At 41.4% G+C, this 23,025-nt stretch overlaps 1 protein-coding gene across 4 annotated transcripts in view; it reads right to left on the minus strand.

Moving 5' to 3' along the window:
• The window catches only part of rbm41 (RNA binding motif protein 41), a 218,449-nt gene that overhangs the window by 26,846 nt on the left and 168,578 nt on the right, over positions 1–23,025 (minus strand). The gene's annotated exons all lie outside the window — the stretch shown is intronic.

Here is a 23,025-nt window from a genome sequence, read left to right on the forward strand (position 1 = left end):
GTATTACATTTGGTGAAGAGCACATTATGACTTGTTTAGGACTCGAAACTCAAAGTTTAAGACTTGAGACTTGACTTGACACTTGACGGTCTTGACTTGAGACTTGACTCGGACTTGCCCGTCTTGACTTGGGACTTGAGTCTTACTTGTGACTTGTAAAACAATGACTCTGTTATTAACATTTAGCTCTAAGTATAAGCAAGCGCAAGCAAACGAGCTGCGATGAGGTAGGACTATTCGTTCAGTGCTTTCAAAATGGACACCGACAGAAATTCAGAGAGATGTTAGTTCATTCAGATAAATTCAGCAAGATGTTGAGGTTTAACCTTACTCTTCTTTAAGTGACCACAGAGAGAAAGAGAGAGAAAGAGAGAGACTCAGGCTACCGTTTGAAGTATTTTATTAGGCTTACTGTATGTGGTCTAAAAAGGAAGGAAAATACAATCATGAGGATCCACTTTTATATACAATATACCAACGCAAAGACAGCGCATTGCGCAAACAAAACATCAATTGGAATTACATTTTATTTTATTTAACTAGGCAAGTCAGTTAAGAACAAATTCTTATTTTCAATGACGGCTAGGAACAGTGGGTTAACTGCCTGTTCAAGGGCAGAACGACAGATTTGTACCTTGTCAGCTCAGGGGTCTGAACTTGCAACCTTCCGGTTACTAGTCCAACGCTCTAACCACTAGGCTACCCTGCCGCCCCATGACATGGGTCTACTACTGAACTTTTTGTTGAAAACACATTTTTGAATGGGAAGAGACTGTCACTGGCAAGCATGGTTACAGACCCATCAACATTATATAGTATCTACTCCTCATCAAGAAAACACATGAGCTAATTATAATGCAATGAAATCATTCCAACATTGCCTAAAATGATGAATAAGATACGAATGAGATAGACCTATATAAGCAATAGGCCTATAACAATTGAGATGTACAAACTATGGCATAAGGGAACAAAGAGCTGATAAGAGACAATCCGTAATTTCAATGAAGACATTCATGAGTGAAGCTAAGATGGACATTGTTCAGCACTTTTGAAATGAACAGCGACAGAATTCAGAACATGGGCCGTTCTGACAGTATTCTCCCTGTTCCACCAAGCCAGAACTAATGGCTATTTTCTGAGGGAGAAAGGGACCAAGTTAGTAGCCCATGTGCCTCACCCTAATAACAGCTTACTTACTACACAACATACACTTAGTATTAATTTCTTAGCTTAAACCCAGACTTGGACCAAACACCCTCTCCACTGAATAGCAGGCAGGGGAAGCAAAAATAGGGATTTCTTTGCAACGCTTGCAGTTAGCCACTGATTCCTTCCAAACCACTCATTGTTTAATTTACGATTTCTGACCGATGAGCACCGATACATTTTATCTATCATTTCTCTTCATATGACAAGGGTTGAAAAGGATTTGCCAGTAGATTGTCGACGTGATTCATGATGATGACTGCTTGTCTAGCTTGCTAGCTAAGGTTTTGAAAGTATGATTTTGACATGATCAGTCCAATAAAAGCTATGGTAGACAGAACGTGATTTGACGTCGTTTTACCTGTGGCCAATGACCTTGAGCCTTCTTGGATGGGCACTTCTAATGTAAATGTCACGGTCGTCCTCCTCTTCGTCTGAAGAGGAGAGGCGAGATGGATCAGAGGACCAATATGCGGCGTGGTAAGTGTCCATGGTAAAATCTTTAATAAAGAAAGACTGAACACTATACAAGAGAGTAACAAAAACAATAACCCAAATTCGACCGTGACGCTACAAAATGAGACCTGTGCTGAAACAAGCCACTAACATAGACAATCACCCACAAACAAACAGTGCAACCCAGGCTACCTAAGTATGATTCTCAATCAGAGACAACTAATGACACCTGCCTCTGATTGAGAACCATACTAGGCCGAAAACATAGAAATGCCCCAAAACATAGAAAAACAAACATAGACTGCCCACCCAACTCACGCCCTGACCATACTAAATAAATACAAAACAACGGAAATAGAGGTCAGAACGTGACAGTAAATCTATGGCGGCACCCAAGGGGGCTTGAACTGCCTAGCTCTCCCTATAGAGTCTGCAGTGACATAGTGTCCCCATGAGTGACAGAACACTGAGCCAATCATGGCGTAAGAGAGAGGATTACCAACGCTCTGTATTTTCCACTGGCTGCCCCTCCACCATAGAAAGCAGCGAGCGGAACACCTGCATTTTGGAGCTGCCTTACTCAAGAAAGCAAGAAAGAGACCATGTTTGTATGCGGCTTTATTCACTCAATAAATGTGTTTTTACCTTGTTTGCAAACGGATTAGTGACACGAATGAATGCCAAAATGACATGCAAAACACTACCCTGAATTATGGGTTGCCACCGGTGACAATGAAAGACAGAAGTTAATACAGTTTACCCTAAATATTTTTACAATCAAGAATTTCCCTTTCACCAGACCCACCTTCAGCCCTGCTATGGCCTATTTGACGACCACGTTGCCTCTTTTCTCAGACCCTCTCTGGTTTAGCCTCTGTGAAGACCACTGCATCCGCTGTCTCTCAGCTCTGCTAGAACCTCGGTACATTATGCACTGTCATTTCGTAACTAATATCATTGCATCCCTCAAAACATCAGAAGAAATCAAACTCATTTTTGTCTTGTGTTGGTTTTATATGGTCTTAAAAATTTTCAGGAGCGCTGATTGGTGTGGACTACCTGCTCAGGCATTCTCAGAAGGCCATACTGGACTGAGACGCTGCTGACCTTGAGGATGAAGACATTGCAGGATGAGTAACGGACAGTTTGTCGTGTTATGGATGACCACCTCCATACAACCACCACTGACTTCTCTGCTGCCAGCCCCAGGCTGCTCCTACTACAGTTGAACCTACTTCCTCCGTTGCTCAGTCTGCGTCACCCAGGTCCTATTTGTTGCCAGCCAAATACACGCACACAAAATATTTGATTGTTTAGATTAAGTGGCAACGCATGTAGCCTCTCCTGTACTATACCATTTTTTTTCCTATAAAGGAGTCAATAAGTTTATGACTTTTAGAACCTTAGATTAAGTTATTTCCTAAGTTTCAAAACTGCAATATTTAAAATGAAAATGTCTCTGACAGCCAAGGCAGTGTGATAATAGAGAATCTGGGTCCCCAGAGCACTTGAAAATTGTTTGTTAAATGCACAGGAAAATGTGGGATATCATCCATGTTTTAACATGCTTTAATGAGGTGATGAGGACACCGCCATCTAGTGGTAGAGTTGCGCTATTTCATAAAAAACAGGCCTTTTAGCTAAAAATGTTTTTGTATCTGTCTGATTAGATCAGTTGAATAAGCGATTCATCAACACTGTTGCACAAACCTACGGAAGACCTGTTCCTCACCATTTAGTCAAGCAAAATAACGTTGACCAAATTTTTTTGGTAGGGAAATAGTATGAATGTACTCTCAAGTCATTTGAGTCTATAGCTGTTGTACTGACAAATTCATTTAAACTGACCAATCTAGAGCTTCAACAAGCAGACATGTTTTAACAACTCTCAGAATAATTTATTCATCAAAAATAATGCATGACATAAATGCATGTTATATAGGCACAATATAATAATAACATCAGCATGCATATTATGATGTTTTAATGGAGTGCCTAACTTAATTTCTGAAAAGCAAGTTACCATAAGAATTGTGTAGAAAAGGAAGAATGCTGCTTTATATACTATGAAAAAATACAGTGTTATTTTTAGAGCGCACAATATCGTGCCAGCCCACCTCCAGTGCCTTCAGAAAATATTCATACACTTGACCTATTCCACATTTTGTTGCGTTACAGCCTGAATTCGACATGGATTTCCCACCCATCTACACAAAATACCCCATAATGAAAAAGTGACAACGTTTTTAGAATTTTTTGCAAATGTATTGAAAATGAAATACGAAACTAAGTATTCACACCCCTGAGTCAATAGTTTGTACAAGCACCTTTGTCAGTGAATACAGCTGTGTCTTTCTGAGTAAGATTCTAGAGCTTTCTACACCTGGATTGTGCAACATTTTCCCAATATTCTTTAAAAAAAAGTATTACATCTCTGTCAAATTGGCTGTTGATCATTGCATGACAACCATTTTCAGGTCTTTCCGTAGATTTTCAAGTAGAAACTGTAACTGTGAGTCAAAACTGTAACTCGGCCAATCAGGAACATTCAGTGTCTTCTTGGTAAGCAACTCCAGTGTATATTTGGCCTTGTGTTTTAGGTTATTGTCCTGCTGAAAGGTGAATTCAAAGCAGACTGAACTAGGGTTTCCTCCAGGATTTTTACTGTGCCATTCCATTTATTTTTTATCCTGAAAAACTTCCTAGACCTTAATGATTACAGGCATACCCATAACATGATGCAGCCACCACTATGCTTGAAAATATGGAGAGTGGTACTCAGTAATGTGTTGTATTGGATTTGCCCCAAGCCTAACACTTTGTATTCAGGACAAAAAGTGAATTGCTTTGCCACATTTTTTGCAGTATTATTTTAGTGCCTTGTTGCAAACAGGATGCATGTTTTGGAATACATTTATTATGTATAGGCTTCTATTCCCTCTGTCAATTAGGTTAGAATTGTGGAATAACGAAAATGGTGTTGATCTATCCTCAGTTTTCTCCTATCACAGCCATGAAACTAACTGTTTTAAAGTCACCATTGGCCTAATGGTGAAATCTCTGAGCGGTTTCCTTCCTTTCCAGCAACTGAGTTAGGAAGGACGCCTGCATCCTTGTAGTGACTGGGTGTATTGATACACCATTTCGAAGTGTAATTAATAACTTCACCATGCTCAAAAGGATATTCAATATCTGCCCTCGCCCTATCAAAGTCCTTCATGGCAAACAGCGCCTCCCCTCCCCGGAATAGAGCCTTCTCAATGGCCTCGTCCAGCTGCAAGGCCTACACACAGGCGCATGAAAGAGAGAGCCGAAACCAAAAGTAGGTTGGTGAATAGGTGTGGTGTGGAATATTCAAGTATTCAGATAAGTTCGATACAGTCAGGTCAGGTGTGAGTCTCCTGAATGAGTGACTGACTGAGTGAGTGACTGAGTCAGTGAGTGAGTGAATGTACCCACAAAACACCAGTCTCAACATCAACAGTGAAGAGGCGGGATGCTGGCCTTCTAGGCAGAGTTGCAAAGAAAAAGACATATCTCAGACTGGCCAATAAAAAGAAAAGATTAAGATTGGCAAAAGAACACAGACACTGGACAGAGGAACTCTGCCTAGAAGGCCAGCATCCCCGACCCTCCAATCGGAAAATCTGACCACGACTCCATCTTGCTCCTCCCGTCATACAGGCAGAAACTCAAACATGAAGTGCTCGTGCTTCGTACTATTCAACGCTGGTCTGACCAATTGGAATCCACGCTTCAGGATTGTTTTGATCACGTGAACTGGGATATGTTCCGGGTAGTGTGCAGTAATCTAGACGCATACACGGATACGGTGACTGAGTTCATAAGGAAGTGCATTGGAGATGTTGTACCCACTGAGAATATTAAAACCTACCCTGATCAGAAACCGTGGATAGATGGTAGCATTCGCACAAAACTGAAAGTGTGAACCACCGCATTTAACAATGGCAAGGCGACTGGTAATATGGCACAATATATACAGTGTAGTTATTCACTCCGCAAGGCAATCAAGCAAGCTAAACGTCAGTATAGAGATAAAGTGCAGTTGCAATTCAACGGCTCAGACACGAGACGTATGTGGCAGAGACTACAGACAATCATGGACAACAAAAGGAAAACCAGCCACGTCGCTGAGACCAACGTCTTGCTTCCGGACAGGCTAAACACATTCTTCGCACCCTTTGAGGATAACACAGTGCCACCGACACGGCCCGTTACCAAGGACTGTGGGCTCTCCTCCTCAGTGTGAGTAAAAAATGTAAGCGTGTTAACCCTCGCAAGGCTGCCTGCCCAGACGGCGTCCCTAGCCGCGTCCTCAGAGCATGCGCAGACCAGCTGGCTGGTGTTTACGGACATATTCAATCAATCTCTATCTCAGTCTGTTGTTCACACCATTGTTCCTGGCCACCATTATTCCTGTTCCCAAGAAAGTAAAGGTAACTGAACTTAATGACTATCGCCCCGTAGTACTCACCTCTGTCATCATGAAGTGCTTTGAGAGACTAGTCAATAATCATATCACCTCTACCTTACCTGCTACCCTAGACCCACTTCAATTAGCTTACCGCCCAAATATATCCACAGACGATGCAATCACCATCACTCTGCACACTGCCCTATCCCATCTGGACAAGAGGAATACATACCTATGTAAGAATGCTGTTCATTGACTATAGATCAGCATTTAACACCATAGTACCCTCCAACATCATCATTAAGCTCGGGGCCTTGGGTCTGAACCCCGCCCAGTGCAACTGGGTCCTGAACTTCCTGAAGGTCCACCCCCAGGTGGTGAAGGTAGGAAACAACACCGCCACTTCTCTGATCCTCAACACAGGGCTTTGGTTTCTGACTCAAAAGGGAATACCTCGCCATCTCTCTCTGAGCATTAATGCTGCATTCACAACAACTGGGAACAGGGAACTAGGAAATCTCTGACTTCCAACTTTAGTGCGTAACTCTGAAAAAAAATGAGCTTCGACTGGGGAATAGTTTTGAACGGTCATCCAACTCGGAAATCCAACTCAGGAAATCTGGCCTCTTTCTTGATCTCTGACATTCCGACCTGAAGATCACTGTCATCATGATTTGACCTTGCATTTCTCAGAGTTCCCAGTTGTCTTGAAAGAACTATAAAAGTAATGGTACCCTTCGCCATCTCATATCTTTGTGAAGCAGGATTCAGTGCTTTGGTCTGCATTAAAACCAAATATCGACCCAGGTTAGATGTCAAATCAAATCAAAGTTTATTTGTCACGTGCACCGAATACAACAGGTGTAGTAGACCTTACAGTGAAATGCTTACTTACAGGCTCTAACCAACAACACCATTTTTAAGTTTAAAAAAAGCTATTAGGTGAACAATAGAAATATAAACAACAGTTTCCTGAGGGGGAATAGGCTTTGTCGTGCCCTCTTCATGACTGTCTTGGTGTGTTTGGACCATTTTAGTTGGTTGGTGATGTGGACACCAAGGAACTTGAAGCTCTCAAGCTGCTTCACTACAGCCCTGTCGATGAGAATGGGGACGTGCTTGGTCCTCCCTTTCCTGTAGTCCACAATCATCTCCTTATTCTTGGTTACGTTGATGGATAGGTTGTTATTCTCGCACCACTCAGCCAGGTCTCTGACCTCTTCCCTATAGGCTGTCTCGTTGTTGTAGGTGATCAGGCATACCACTGTTGTGTCATCTGCAAACTTAATGATGGTATTACAGTCGTGCCTGTCCATGCAGTCGTGGGTAAACAGGGAGTACAGGAGGGGACTGAGCACGCACCCCTGAGGGCTCCAGTGTTGAGGATCAGCGTGGCAGATGTGTTGCTACCTACCCTCACCACCTGGGGCGGCCTGTCAGGAAGTCCAAGATCCAGTTGCAGAGGGAGGTGTTTACGCCCAGGATCCTTAGCTTAGTGATGAGCTTTGAGGGTACTATGGTGTTGAACGCTGAGCTGTAGTCAATGAATAGCATTCTCACATAAGTGTTTTTTCCAGGTGGGAAAGGGCAGTGTGGAGTGCAATAGAGATTGCATCATCTGTGGATCTGTTGGGGTGGTATGCAAATTGGAGTGGGTCTTGTGTTTCTGGGATAATAATTACCAGCCTTTCAAAGCACTTCATGGCTACGGGCCTGAGTGCTACGGGTTGGTAGTCATTTAGGCATGTTGTCTTAGAGTTCTTGGGCACAGGGACTATGGTGGTCTGCTTGAAACATGTTGGTATTACAGACTCAATCAGGGACATGTTGAAAATGTCAGTGAAGACACCTGCCAGTTGGTCAGCACATGCCCGGAGCACACGACCTGGTAATCCATCTGGCCCCGCAGCCTTGTGAATGTTGACTTGTTTAAAGGTCTTACGTTTGCTACGGAGAGCGTGATCACACAGTCATCCGGAACAGCTGATGCTCTCATGCATGCCTCAGTGTTACTTGCCTCGAAGTGAGCATAGAAGTGATTTAGCTTGTCTGGTAGGCTTGTGTCACTGGGCAGCTCGCGGCTGTGCTTCCCTTTGTAGTCTGTAATAATTTGCAAGCCCTGCCACATAAGACGAGCGTCCGAGCTGGTGTTGTACGATTCAATCTTAGCCCTGTATTGACGCTTTGCCTGTTTGATTGTTCGTCGGAGAGCATAGCAGAATTTCTTATAAGCTTCCAGGTTAGAGTCTCGCTCCTTTAAAGCGGAAGCTCTACCCTTTAGCCCAGTGCGAATGTTGCCTGTAATCTATGGCTTCTGGTTGGGGTATGTACGTACAGTCACTGTGGGGACGACGATCCTTGATGCACTTATTGATAAAGCCAGTGACTGATGTGGTGTACTCCTCAATGCCATCAGAAGAATCCCAGAATATGTTCCAGTCTGTGATAGCAAAACAGTCCTGTAGTTTAGCATCTGCTTCATCTGACCACTTTTTTATAGACCGAGTCACTGGTGCTTCCTGTTTAAATTTTTGCTTGTAAGCAAGAATCGGGAGAATAGAATTGTGGTCAGATTTACCAAATGGAGGGCGAGGGAGAGCTTTGTACGCGTCTCTGTGTGTGGAGTAAAGGTGATCTAGACATTTGACATGTTGATTGAAATTAGGTAGAACTGATTTAAGTTTCCCTGCATTAAAGTCTCTGGCCAGTAGGAATGCTGCCTCTGAGTGAGTGGTTTCCTCATTGCTTATTTCCTTATACAGCTGACTGAATGAGGTCTTAGTGCCAGCATCCGTCTGTGGTGGTAAATAAACAGCCACGAAAAGTATAGATGAAAACTCTCTTAGCAAATAGTGTGGTCTACAGTTTATCATAAAATACTCTACTTCAGGCGAGCAAAGTCTAGAGACTTCCTTAGATTTAGTGCACCAGCTGTTTACAAATATGCACAGACTGCCCCCTTCATCTGTGTGCTGTTCTATCTAGCCCGTGCAGCATATATCCCGCTAGCTGAATATCCATGTCATCATTCAGCCACCATTCTGTGAAACGTAAAATATTAGTTTTTCATGTCCCGTTGGTAGTATATTCGCGATCGTACCTCGTCTAATTTATTGTCCAATGATTGCACGTTGGCGATTAATATTGACGGTAACTGCAGCTTTCCCACTCGCCTTCTGCAGATCCTTACGAGGCACACCGCTCTGTGTCCTTTGTACCTGTGTCTCGTCCTCTTGCCAATAACTGGGATGTTGGCCTTGTCGGGTGTTCGGAGTATGTCCTGTGCGTCCTGCTTGTGGAAGAAAAAATCTTTGTCTAATCCGAGGTGAGTGATCACTGTCCTGATATCCAGATGCTCTTTTTTTACCATATGATACGGTGGATACGTAAGATACGGTATACATTTAATTGGATGTGACAGTAGAGATGACGTGCGCACTATCGACCACACCTCCTGACTTTGAGAAGCTCTGACGCGACATGCATCAAATACACCCATCTCATTAGGTTATTTGATTTGAGATAAGACAATAATTTGTCATAGTCCCACATGAAAACTATGTGATGGTGAGTTGAGAAGACAATCAGAAATACTGTTAGAATGTTTTTTAATTGATTGCCATAGCCCAAATAAAGAAGTAAACACAGCCTATTAATTACAACTTATTTCACATGGTTGGGGTCGCAAGAATTTTCAGATATCAAAATGGGGTTGTGGGCCAAAAGTTTGGGGACATGGCAGTATCATCAGAATACTGGACAATATAGTTATCAGGGTGTCTACTTGTATACAGTGTGAATAGGATGGGTGAACTCTCAGCCTTGGGGAGCACCTTAATGACCTTGGGCTAAGACAGGGTCTTGTTCACTCCAACCTGCTGGGTCCTGTTGGTCAGAAATGAGTGATACCACCTGATGGATAGGGGTTGACTGACATCTGCCTGAGCTTACTGAGAAGGATGTGTGGCTGCAAGATGTTAAACACTGCACTAAAATCCACAAATAGCAGTCAAGCATAGGCCTTGACGTTCTCCAGATGTCGCAGGATGAGAAGCACTATGCTGAGATTGCTTACAAATACAAACGTGCCACTGATGAAGCAAACTGATACAGTGTGTTAAGTCTGACTGAAGCTTACACACAATTACATTTTCAAGACACTGCCTTACAATGGGGGGGGGGGGGGGGTCAAAGCCACAAGTATACAGTCTTTTTTTTCTCTGGGAGACAGGTTTTGGGGAAGAGTGGTGATGGTTCTTCCACCGAGCTGGAACCGTGTGGGAATGTACAGACCTCAAAGACCCAGGCTGGTGTAGCTACCTCTGCACAAAGCAGAGACGCCATCGAGGCCTGTTGCCAGTTTGCTTAAAGACTCATGGCCTCTCTAGGGTTAAATTCTAACTTGGGGTCACAGCCATCAACAAGAATGGTGTTGAGCATGTTAACACACTTGGCAGAGAAGTAATGACAGTCAAACTGTATGTAGAAGTCATTCAAATTCATTTGCCATTGTCTTTTCATCTGTCTTATTAGTGAATGATTTTATCGTTAACCCTTATCCTTGAATACTGGTTTGCGGCCCAATTCTACAAGAATCATTATTTTATTGAGCCAAACACAATTTTAGTGTCATCATCTGATGATAGTCAAATAGATGTCATGAGTTCTAATAATCAAACATAGATTTATTGGTAATTGAAAAACCAGTAAGATGTTTGCTGCCCAATTATACAAGAGTAATTATAATGAGCCTTATTCACAGTAACACAATTGTATCATCATCAACAGATGATAGCCGAATAGACGTTATAATGTGTTATAATAATGAAGACTTACTGTTAATAAAGGAAAAACTGATAAATAACTGACGACAAAATAACCTTTATTTTCACGTTTAGACTAAGTGAGGTGTTTGTTGAGTGTTTTTTTTTAACATTCAAAAGGGCACAGTATGATTCTCTATCAAGAATAGTGCCTTGTAGCTCTCCCAGTCGTTTCACACGGTCGGTAACTGACCAATTCAAACGTGATAAGAATGAAAAACAACGAGCTTAATCAAAACCATCTAACTAATTAGAGTGCTGGTGTAGTCACTGTTGATTCTCCCACTTTCAGACACACTCCACGTATGCAGTTGCCCATACTTGTGGCTATCTGGCTTTAGCCTGGATAAAAACATAGTAAGCTAGCTAGCCTTTTTAGCTTCCCACATCTCCATCTCGAATATCTCCAGATTTATACGCCCCCAAAATACGCCCTGGCATATTACACTTGCCAGTGTAATCAAAAACATGATCTCAGTTTGATCTGCTGTTTGTGTATTCATTATCAGCTAAAAAAATAGAATGTCATGTTGTGCGAAAAAAAGAACATGCATAGTTAACATTAGTTTGCTACAGCAGGTTCTACCATTTTACAATAGAATCACTAGTTATTACTTCTAAACAAAATACCTTTTTGGGTGGATTTGTTGTTGTTTGGTTTACTGGTTGAACAGTCGGTAAGATCATTTGGTCATCAATGCAAATAGGCTACTTTGATGAATAGCCTATATCGACTATAGATCAGATCTAGGAACCAAGTGATAACACTGCCCCTATGACTGTGGAAGGAATGAAACTAGTAGTTTAGAATGTAGCCACAGCATGAAATAAAAATTACATTTGTGTTTCATCATCACACAGAGAAAAATAATACAAAGGTTATGGATTAATAATCTTACTGAATCGACAAATATAAAATTGTCTCAATTTCCAGGTAGTAAAAAAGTCAAAGCGTATTACAAGGAGCCGCCCCTTTTGTGACGAAAAAACTAATCTTGCATCTCCGTAGAGCTTGTAGTAAGCTTCAACCCAGCTCGAAGGAGAACTTCTTTCCTCGTTCGCAGCTGGAGTACAACGGGGTTCCAGCCAGCAGCATGCCAACCTAGTGAACAAACACCTTGTCCCCTGTCATAAGCAGCTCTGTTCCTGTGCCCTCCTGCTTCACCAACTAGAGACAGTTGAAGTCGGAAGTTTACATACACTTAGGTTGGAGTCATTAAAACTCCTTTTTCTTGTTAACAAACTATATTTTGGCAACCTGGTTAGAACAATTTACTTTGTGCATGACACAAAATTTTTTTACAACAATTATTTACAGACAGATAATTTCACTTATAATTCACTGTATCACAATTCCAATGGGTCAGAGGTTTACATACGTTAAGTTGACTGTGCCTTTAAACAGCTTGGAAAATTCCAGAACATGATGTCATGGCTTTAGAAGCTTCTGATAGGCTAATTGACATCATTTTAGTCAATTGGAGGTGTACTTGTGGATATATTTCAAGGCCTACCTTCAAACTCAGTGCCTCTTTGCTTGACATCATGAGAAAATCTAAAGAAATCAGCCAAGACCTCAGAAAAACAATTGTAGACCTCCGCTGGTTCACCCTTGGGGACATTTCCAAATGCCTGAAGGTACCACGTTCATCTGTACAAACAATAGTATGTAAGTATAAACACCATGGGACCAGGCAGCCGTCATACCGCTCAGGAAGGAGACGTGATCTGTCTCCTAGAGATGAATGTACTTTGGAACGAAAAGTGCAAATCCATCCCAGAACAACAGCAATGGACCTTGTGAAGACGCTGGAGGAAACAGGTACAAAAGTATCTATATCCACAGTATAACAAGTCCTATATCGACATAACCTGAAAGGCCGCTCAGCAAGGAAGAAGACACTGCTCTAAAATCACCAGAAAAAAGCAAGACTGCGGTTTGCAACTGCACATGAGGACAAAGATCGTACATTTTGGAGAAATGTCCTCTGGTCTGATGAAACAAAAATAGAACTGTTTGGCCATAATGACCATCATTATGTTTGGATGAAAAAGGGGGAGGCTTGCAAGCCCGAAGAACACCATCCCAACCATGAAGCATGGGGTGGCAGCATCATGTTGTGGGGGTGCTTTGCTGCATGAGGGAATTGTGCACATCACAAAATAAATGGCATCTTGAGGAAGAAAAGTATGTGGATATATTGAAGCAACATCTCAAGAGATCAGTCAGGAAGTTAAAGCTTGGTCGCAAATGGTTCTTCCAAATGGACAATGACCCAAAGCATACTTCCAATGTTGTGGCAAAATGGCTTAAGGACAACAAAGTCAAGGTATTGGAGTGGCCATCACAAAGCCCTGACCTCAACCCCATAGAACATTTGTGGGCAGAACTGAAAAAGCGTGTGCGAGCATGGAGGCCTACAAACCTGACTCAGTTACACCAGCTCTGTCAGGAGGAATGGTCCAAAATTCACACAACTTATTGTGGGAAGCTTGTGGAACGCTCCCCAAAACATTTGACCCAATTTAAAGGCAATGCTACCAAATACTAATTGAGTGTATGTAAACGTCGGACCCACTGGGAATGTGATGAAAGAAATGAAATCTGAAATAAATAATTCTCTCTACTATTATTATGACATTTCACATTCTTAAAATAAAGTGGCGATCCTAAATGACCTAAGACAGGGAATTTTTACTAGGATTAAATGTCAGGAATTGTGAAAAACTGAGTTGAAATATATTTGGCTAAGGTGTATGTAAACGTTCGACTTCAACTGTACATACAGTGCCGTCAGAAAGTACTCATACCTTTTGACTTATGTTGTTGTGTTACAGCCCAAATTCAAAAGTGATTTTCCAAATACAATATGCAATACTCCATAATGACAAAGTGAAAACATGTTCAGACATTTTAGCAAATTTATTGATATTGAAATGCAGAAATATATAATTGACATAAGTATTCACATTCATGAGTCAATAAATGTTAGAATCACCTTTGGCAGAGATTACAGCTGTGAGTCTTTCTGGGTAAGTCTCTAAAATCTTAGCACACCTGCGTTTAATTTTCTTTCCACATTATTATTTTTCAAATTATTCAAGCTCTGCCAAGTTGGTTGTTGATCATTGCTAGACAGCCATTTTAAAGTTTTGTCAGATTTCCAAGTAGATTTAAGTCAAAACTGTAACTAGGCCTCTCAGGAACATAAAATGTTGTCTTGTTAAGCTACTCCAGTGTATATTTGGCCTTTTTTTAGGTTATTGTCCTGCTGAAAAGTGAATTTGTCTCCCAGTGTTGTCACTTTATTTTCCTTTATTTTGTCTTTATTTAGTATGGTCAGGGCGTGAGTTGGGGTGGGTAGTCTATGTTTTGTGTTTCTATGTTTGGTTTCTGTTTCGGACTATTATGGTTCTCAATCAGAGGCAGGTGTCGTTAGTTGTCTCTGATTGAGAATCATACTTAGGTAGCCTGAGTTTCACTGTTGGTTTGTGGGTGTTTGTTTCCTGTGTCAGTGTTTGTGCCACACGGGACTGTTTCGGTTCGTTTATATTCACTTTATTGTTTTTGTATTTCATAGTGTTCAGTCTTTTCTATTAAAACATGGACACTTACAACGCTGCGTATTGGTCCAATCCTTGCTACACCTCTTCAGACGAAGAGCAGGAAATCTGCCGCTACAAGTGTCTGTTGGAAAGCAGACTGAACCAGGTTTTCCTCTACGATTTTGCATGGGCTTTGCTCTATTCCGTTTATTTTTTATCCTTAAAAACTCCCTAGGCCTGGCCGATGACAAGCATACCCATACCCATATTCTACAATGTAGAAAACTCTCAGGGTTTCCATTAGGATGAATAGGGCACATTAGGATGAATATGGTGCTGTACAACGTGACGGTTGGGAGAAGGCTACAGGATTGGAGGATACTAAATTGTTTGCCTTCATCAGAAAACTTTGTTCCAATATTTCTGTAAATTAGTGATATTTATTCCCATAGTAATTCATTATGGATCCATAACTAAATCAACATCTGCATTATGATTTTTTTTTTTTGCATTATTTTATTAACGAAATGTGTTTATTTTTTTATTAGGCTAATGTGCAGTCTACAAAACATACTGTAGTAAACATGGGAAAGTGCCTATTTCCTTACATAAGGGAGAGCAGGCCATGTCTGTACTACAGAATGCTGGGTACGCTGGAGACCGGGGTTCAAATCCCCGTTGGGGAGAGAGGAGTAGGCTGTCCTTGTAGATAAGAATTTGTTCTTAACTGATTCCATATGTATTATTTAATAGTTGTGATGTCTTCACTATTATTATACAATGTAGAAAATAGTACAAATATAGAAAAATCCAGGAATGAGTAGATGAGTCCAAATATTTGACTGGTACTTGCTGGAACGGAAAATATGGCGCTATACAATGTGACAGGCGGCAGTACAGTACTGGGCTATTTAGCTAAATAATTCCCACAGGGCACAAGGAAGGAGTAGGCTGTCCTTGTAAATTAGAATTTATTCGAACTTCTTTGGGATGGGTGTCCCTTCCATGGGACGTGAAATTTCACCTGGGCTGGAATAATACATTATGGCCCTTCTCTTGCATTTCAAAGATGATGTACAAAAAAATACAAAAGAACGGTTGTTTTTTCTTTGTATTATCTTTTACCATATCTATTGTGTTATATTCTACTACATTCCTTTCACATTTTCATAAACTTCAAAGTGTTTCCTTTCAAATGGTACCAATAATATGCATATCCTTGCTTATGGGCCTGAGCTACAGGCAGTTAGATTTGGTTATGTTATTTTAGGCGAAAATTGAAAAACAAGGGGCTAATCTTTAAGACGCTGACTTGCCTAGTTAAATAAAGGTTACGCTAAGATAACATTTCTGCACCCTAATTTTCTAATTCTTGTCTAACCAATACCCAAAATAGAGATAAAGTGAAAATAAAAATGTCAGTAATTTATCAAGACCAGTCCCAATGCTTGCCTTAGAGCAGCGCGAAATTGTGCTAAAATAGTTGTAGGCTTTTGCTTCTTTTATATGCTCTTTAAATAAATAAGACCTACACAATTTTTAACAGCACATTACTCAACACTAGTGAGACTCATTATGCCTATGGTAGGCCTACAGTATATCGAAGAAGAAAAAAAATTCAATGACGTGACTATCTGCCAATAATTACATTTCGGGGATTGGCGGACATTAACTTAATATCTAAGGGGCATTTTCCGTTAGATATTTTCACAGATCCTAAGGGGCTTTTAAATAATTCTAAATTAATTAATAATTATATTCACTTTGTTTAAACAGGTTAAAAGAACAAGTGGTGTCAACCGGAGAAAACCTACACCAGTCGAGCAATTCATTTCAACAATAATCTTCATTTTAATTTGACTTTACAAACAACAAGAGGGCTTAATTGGAGTCTATGTCTTCAGAACCTAGACCTTTATAAAATAACTCAGCCAGCTATGAGGCTTGACATCCTAATAGAAGCAGTATTTTTTTATTAGGCCTACTTACAATTGCAACTGATCAAAAATGTAGCATCCTACATAAAACAATCATTTAAAGAAAAAAAGTCTGCACATTCAAACTAAAACCATGTAACTAATAATTAAAAGCACACATTTGTAAATCCCAAACTCTAAAAGTAATTGGAAAGGTAGATGCAAATTATGTGTGACATCCTCAACCCTCAACTTGCAATGTATTCAATGCTTAAAACTTCTTACGGATCATTGGGACGCTAGCATCTCACCTTGACAATGTCCGGTGAAATTGCAGAGCGCGAAATTCAAATGACAGAAATCGTAATATTAAACGTTCATGAAAATACAAGTGTCATACATCATTTTAAAGCTTAACGTCTTGTTAATCCAGCCCCTTTGTCAGATTTCAAAAAGGCTTTACGGCGAAAGCACACCATGCGATTAACTGAGGACAGCGGCCACACACAAAAGCATTACATACATTTTCCAACCAAGCAGAGGCGTCACAAAAGTCAGAAATAGCGGAGACCATTACCGGGGATAAATAACGAAGTATGCTCACTCACCGGAACGCGCAACAAACACCAAAACTACAAATTCTAGCAAATTTTTCAAAAAACAAGCCTGAAACTCTTTCTAAAGACAGTTGACATCTAGTGGAAGCCCTAGGAACTGCAATCTGGGAGGTAGTCCTTTTATATTCCAATTGACAGCCATAGTAATCAAGGGTAAGCTGGAAAAAAAACATTTCTGGATAGATTGTCCTCGGGTTTTCGCCTGCCATATCAGTTTTGTTATACTCACAGACATTTAGAGTGTTTTCTATCCAATACTACCAATTATATGCATATCCTAGCCTCTGGGCCTGAGTAACAGCTAGTTTACTTTGGGCACCTCATTCATCCAAACTTCCGAATACTGCCCACTAGCCCGAAGAAGTTAACCTGTCTAGGAACCCCGCTCCGCTAGCAGAACCCCCCCCCCCCCCGCAACGGCCAGTGAAAGTGCAGGGCGCCAAATTCAAAACAACAAAAATCTCATAATTAAAATTCCTCAAGCATACAAGTATTTCACACCATTTTAAAGATAGAATTCTCGTTAATCCAGCCACAGTGTCTGATTTCAAAAATGATTTACAGTTAAAGCACCACAAACGATTATGTTAGGTCACCACCAAGCCACAGAAAAACACAGCCATTTTTTCCAGCCAAAGAGAGGAGTCACAAAAATCTGAAATATAAATAAAATTAATAACTAACCTTTGATGATCTTCATCAGATGACACTCATAGAACTTCATGTTACACAATACATGTATGTTTTGTTTGATAAAGTTCATTTGCAGAGAGCCACATCAATTTACAGAAATACTCATAATAAACATTGATAAAGATATGACTATTACACATGGAACTTTAGATAAACTTCTCCTTAATGCAACCGCCGTGTCAGATTTCAAAAAAACTTTACAGAGAAAGCAAACCATGCAATAATCTGAGTACAGCCTTTAGACAACAAAGCAGCCAAAAAGATACCCGCCATATTGGGTAGTCAACATTACTCAGAAATAGCATTTGAAAAATGCACTTACCTTTGATGATCTTCATCAGAATGCACTCCCAGGATTCCCAGTTCCACCATAAATGTTTGATTTGTTCGAAAATGTCCATCAGTTATGTCCAAATATCTTCTTTTGTTAGGGCGTTTCGAAAACAAATCCAAAAGCGCGTTCAGGTCGCGCCGAACATCGGACGTTCAAAAAGTTCCGTTACAGCCCATAGAAACATGCCAACCTAAGTATGGAATCAATCTTTAGGATGTTTTTAACATAAAACTTAATTAATGTTCCAAGCGGACAATTCCTTTGTCTGTACAAATGAAGAGGAACGTAATTACCTTTCAAGTGAGCGCGCCAGACTGAGGCTGTGGCACTCTGCCAGACCACTCACTCAAAGAGCCCGTATGAACCCCTCCTTTATAGTAGAATCCTCAAAACAGGTTCTAAATACTGTTCACATTTAGTGGAAGCCTTGGGAAGGGAAACATAACTAATATCACCCTGTATCTTCAATGGGGGCTGAGTTGAAAAACTACAAACCTCAGATTTCCCACTTCAAGGTTGGATTTTTCTCAGGTTTTCGCCTGCCATATGAGTTCTGTTATACTCACAGACATCATTCAAAGAGTGTTTGAAACTTCAGAGTAGTGGTTTCTATCCAATGCTAATAACAATATGCATATATTAGCATCTGGGACAGAGTAGAAGGCAGTTCACTCTGGGCACGCTATTCATCCAAAAGTGAAAATGCTGCCCCTATCCCCAAAAGGTTAAATTGAACCTTTAATTAACTAGGCAAGGCAGGTAAGAACAAATTCTTATTTACAATGAAGGCCTACCCCAGTCAAACCTGGATGACGCTGGGCCGATTGTGCGCCGCCCTATGGCACTCCCAATCACGGTCAGATGTGATACAGCCTGAATTCGAACCAGGGACTGTAGTGAAGCCTCTTGCACCGAGATGTGCCACTCTGGAACATGACACATATACATATATATATATATATATATATATATATATATATATATATATATATATATATATATATATATATATATATATATATATATATATATATACACTGCTCAAAAAAATAAAGGGAACACTTAAACAACACAATGTAACTCCAAGTCAATCCCACTTCTGTGAAATCAAACTGTCCACTTAGGAAGCAACACTGATTGACAATAAATTTCACATGCTGTTGTGCAAATGGAATAGACAACAGGTGGAAATTATAGGCATTTAGAAAGACACCCCCAATAAAGGAGTGCTTCTGCAGGTGGTGACCACAGACCACTTCTCCCTTCCTATGCTTCCTGGCTGATGTTTTGTTCCATTTTGAATGCTGGCGGTGCTTTCACTCTAGTGGTAGCATGAGACGGAGTCTACAACCCACACAAGTGGCTCAGGTAGTGCAGCTCATCCAGGATGGTACATCAATGCGAGCTGTGGCAAGAAGGTTTGCTGTGTCTGTCAGCGTAGTGTCCAGAGCATGGAGGCGCTACCAGGAGACAGGCAAGTACATCAGGAGACATGGAGGAGGCCGTAGGAGGGCAACAACCCAGCAGCAGGACCGCTACCTCTGCCTTTGTGCAAGGAGGAGCAGGAGGAGCACTGCCAGAGCCCTGCAAAAGGACCTCCAGCAGGCCACAAATGTGCATGTGTCTGCTCAAACGGTCAGAAACAGACTCCATTAGGGTGGTATGAGGGCCCGACGTCCACAGGTGGGGGTTGTGCTTACAGCCCAACACCGTGCAGGACGTTTGGCATTTGCCAGAGAACACCAAGATTGGCAAATTCGCCACTGGCGCTCTGTGCTCTTCACAGATGAAAGCAGGTTCACACTGAGCACGTGACAGACGTGACAGAGTCTGGAGATGCCGTGGAGAACGTTCTGCTGCCTGCAACATCCTCCAGCATGACCGGTTTGGTGGTGGGTCAGTCATGGTGTGGGGTGGCATTTCTTTGGGGGGCCGCACAGCCCTCCATATGCTCGCCAGAGGTAGCCTGACTGCCATTAGGTACCGAGATGAGATCCTCAGACCCCTTGTGAGACCATATGTTGGTGCGGTTGGCCCTGGGTTCCTCCTAATGCAAGACAATGCTAGACCTCATGTGGCTGGAGTGTGTCAGCAGCTCCTGCAAGAGGAAGGCCCGTTCCCCAGAACTGAATCCAATTGAGCAAATCTGGGACATCATGTCTTTCTCCATTCACCAACTCCACGTTGCACCACAGACTGTCCAGGAGTTGGCGGATGCTTTAGTCCAGGTCTGGGAGAAGATCCCTCAGGAGACCATCCGCCACCTCATCAGGAGCATGCCCAGGCGTTGTAGCGAGGTCAAACAGGCACGTGTAAAAAAAAAAAAAAAAAGTGTAAATCAATCCCAGAATAACAGGAAAGGACATTGTGAAGATGCTGGAGGAAACGGGTACAAAAGTATCTATATCCACAGTAAACGAGTCCTATTTCGACATAACCTGAAAGGCCGCTCAGCAAGGAAGATGCCACTGCTCCACAACCTCCATAAAAAAGCCAGACTACAGTTTGCAACTGCACATGGGGACAACGATCGTACTTTTTGGAGAAATGTCCTCTGGTCTGATGAAACAAAAATTGATCTGTTTGGCCATAATGACTATTGTTATGTTAGGGGGGTAAAGGGGGAGGCTTGCAAGCAGAAGAATACCATCCCAAGTTTGAAGCATGGGGGTGGCAGTATCATGTTGTGGGGGTGCTTTGCTGCAGGAGGGACTGGTACACTTCACAAAATAGATGGCATCATAAGGGAGGAAAATTATGTGGATATATTGAAGCAACATCTCAAGACATCAGTCAGGAAGTTAAAGCTTGGTCTGACCTAAGACAGGGATTTTTACTAGGATTAAATGTCAGGAATTGTGAAACACTGAGTTTAAATGTATTTGGCTAAGGTGTATGTAAACTTCAGACTTCAACTGTGTGTATATACAGTGGGGCAAAAAGGTATTTAGTCAGCCACCAATTGTGCAAGTTCTCCCACTTAAACATTTGAGAGAGGCCTGTAATTTTCATCATAGGTACACTTCAACTATGACAGACAAAATGAGAAAAAAAATCCAGAAAATTACATTGCAGGATTTTTAATGAATTTATTTGCAAATTATGGTGGAAAATAAGTATTTGGTCAATAACAAAAGTTTATCTCAATACTTTGTCATATACCCTTTGTTGGCAATGACAGAGGTCAAACGTTTTCTGTAAGTCTTCACAAGGTTTTCACACACTGTTGCTGGTATTTTGGCCCATTCCTCCATGCAGATCTCCTCTAGAGCAGTGATGTTTTGGGGCTGTTGCTGGGCAACACGGACTTTCAACTCCCTCCAAAGATTTTCTATGGGGTTGAGATCTGGAGACTGGCTAGGCCACTCCAGGACCTTGAAATGCTTCTTACGAAGCCACTCCTTCGTTGCCCGGCCGGTGTGTTTGGGATCATTGTCATGCTGAAAGACAGAGCCACGTTTCATCTTCAATGCCCTTGCTGATGGAAGGTTTTCACTCAAAATCTCACGATACATGGCCCCATTCATTCTTTCCTTTACACGGATCAGTCGTCCTGGTCCCTTTGCAGAAAAACAGCCCCCAATCATGATGTTTCCACCCCCATGCTTCACAGTAGGTATGGTGTTCTTTGGATGCAACTCAGCATTCTTTGTCCTCCAAACACGACGAGTTGAGTTTTTACCAAAAAGTTATATTTTGGTTTCATCTGACCATATGACATTCTCCCAATCTTCTTCTGGATCATCCAAATGCTCTCTAGCAAACTTCAGACGGGCCTGGACATGTACTGGCTTAAGCAGGGAAATTGCCCCAAGGATGAACCAGACTTGTGGAGGTCTACAATCTTTTTTCTGAGGTCTTGGCTGATGTCTTTATATTTTCTCATGATGTCAAGCAAAGAGGCACTGAGTTTGAAGGTAAGCCTTGAAATACATCCATAGGTATACTTCCAATTGACTCAATTTCCCTATCAGAAGCTTCTAAAGCCATGACATAATTTTCTGGAATTTTGCAAGCTGTTTAAAGGCACAGTCAACTTAGTTTAGTGTATGTGAACTTCTGACCCACTGGAATTTTGATACAGTGAATTATAAGTGAAATAATCTGTCTGTAAACAATTGTTGGAAAAATTACTTGTCATTTACAAAGTAGATGTCCTAACCGACTTGCCAAAACTATAGTTTGAAATTTGTGGAGTGGTTGAAAGTGTATGTAAACTTCAGACTTCAACTGTGTGTATATATATATATATATATATATATGTATATATATATACACTCAGCAAAAAAATAAACGTCCTCTCACTGTCAACTATGTTTATTTTCAGCAAACTTAACATGTGTAAATATTTGTATGAATGTAAGATTCAACATCTGAGACATAAACTGATAAACTGAACAAGTTCCACAGACATGTGACTAACAGAAATTGAATAACGTGTCTCAGAACAAAGGGGGGGGGGGGGGGTTAAAATCAAAAGTAACAGTCAGTATCTGGTGTGGACACCAGCTGTATTAAATCAAATCTATTTATAAAGCCCTTCTTACATCAGCTGATGTCACAAAGTGCTGTACAGAAACCCAGCCTAAAACCCCAAACAGCAAGCAATGCAGGTGTAGAAGCATGGTGGCTAGGAAAAACTACATAGAAAGGCCAGAACCTAGGAAGAAACCTAGAGAGGAACCAGGCTCTGAGGGGTGGCCAGTCCTCTTCTGGCTGTGTCGGGTGGAGATTATAAGAGTATATGGCTATTTAAGGCCAGATTGTTCTTCAAGATGTTCAAACATTCATAAATGACCAGAAGAGTCCAATAATAATCACAGTGATTGTAGAGGGTGCAACAAGTACCTCAGCAGTAAATGTCAGTTGGCTTTTCATAGCCGATCAGTGAGAGTATCTCTACCGCTCCTGCTGTCTCTAGAGAGTTGAAAACAGCAGGTCTGGGACAGATAGGTCCGGTGAACAGGTCAGGGTTCCATAGCAGCAGGCAGAAAAG

This window comes from Oncorhynchus mykiss, chromosome 2 (genome assembly GCF_057628025.1).
Source record: "Oncorhynchus mykiss isolate SJ-2025 chromosome 2, ASM5762802v1, whole genome shotgun sequence".
Classification (NCBI taxonomy): domain Eukaryota; kingdom Metazoa; phylum Chordata; class Actinopteri; order Salmoniformes; family Salmonidae; genus Oncorhynchus; species Oncorhynchus mykiss.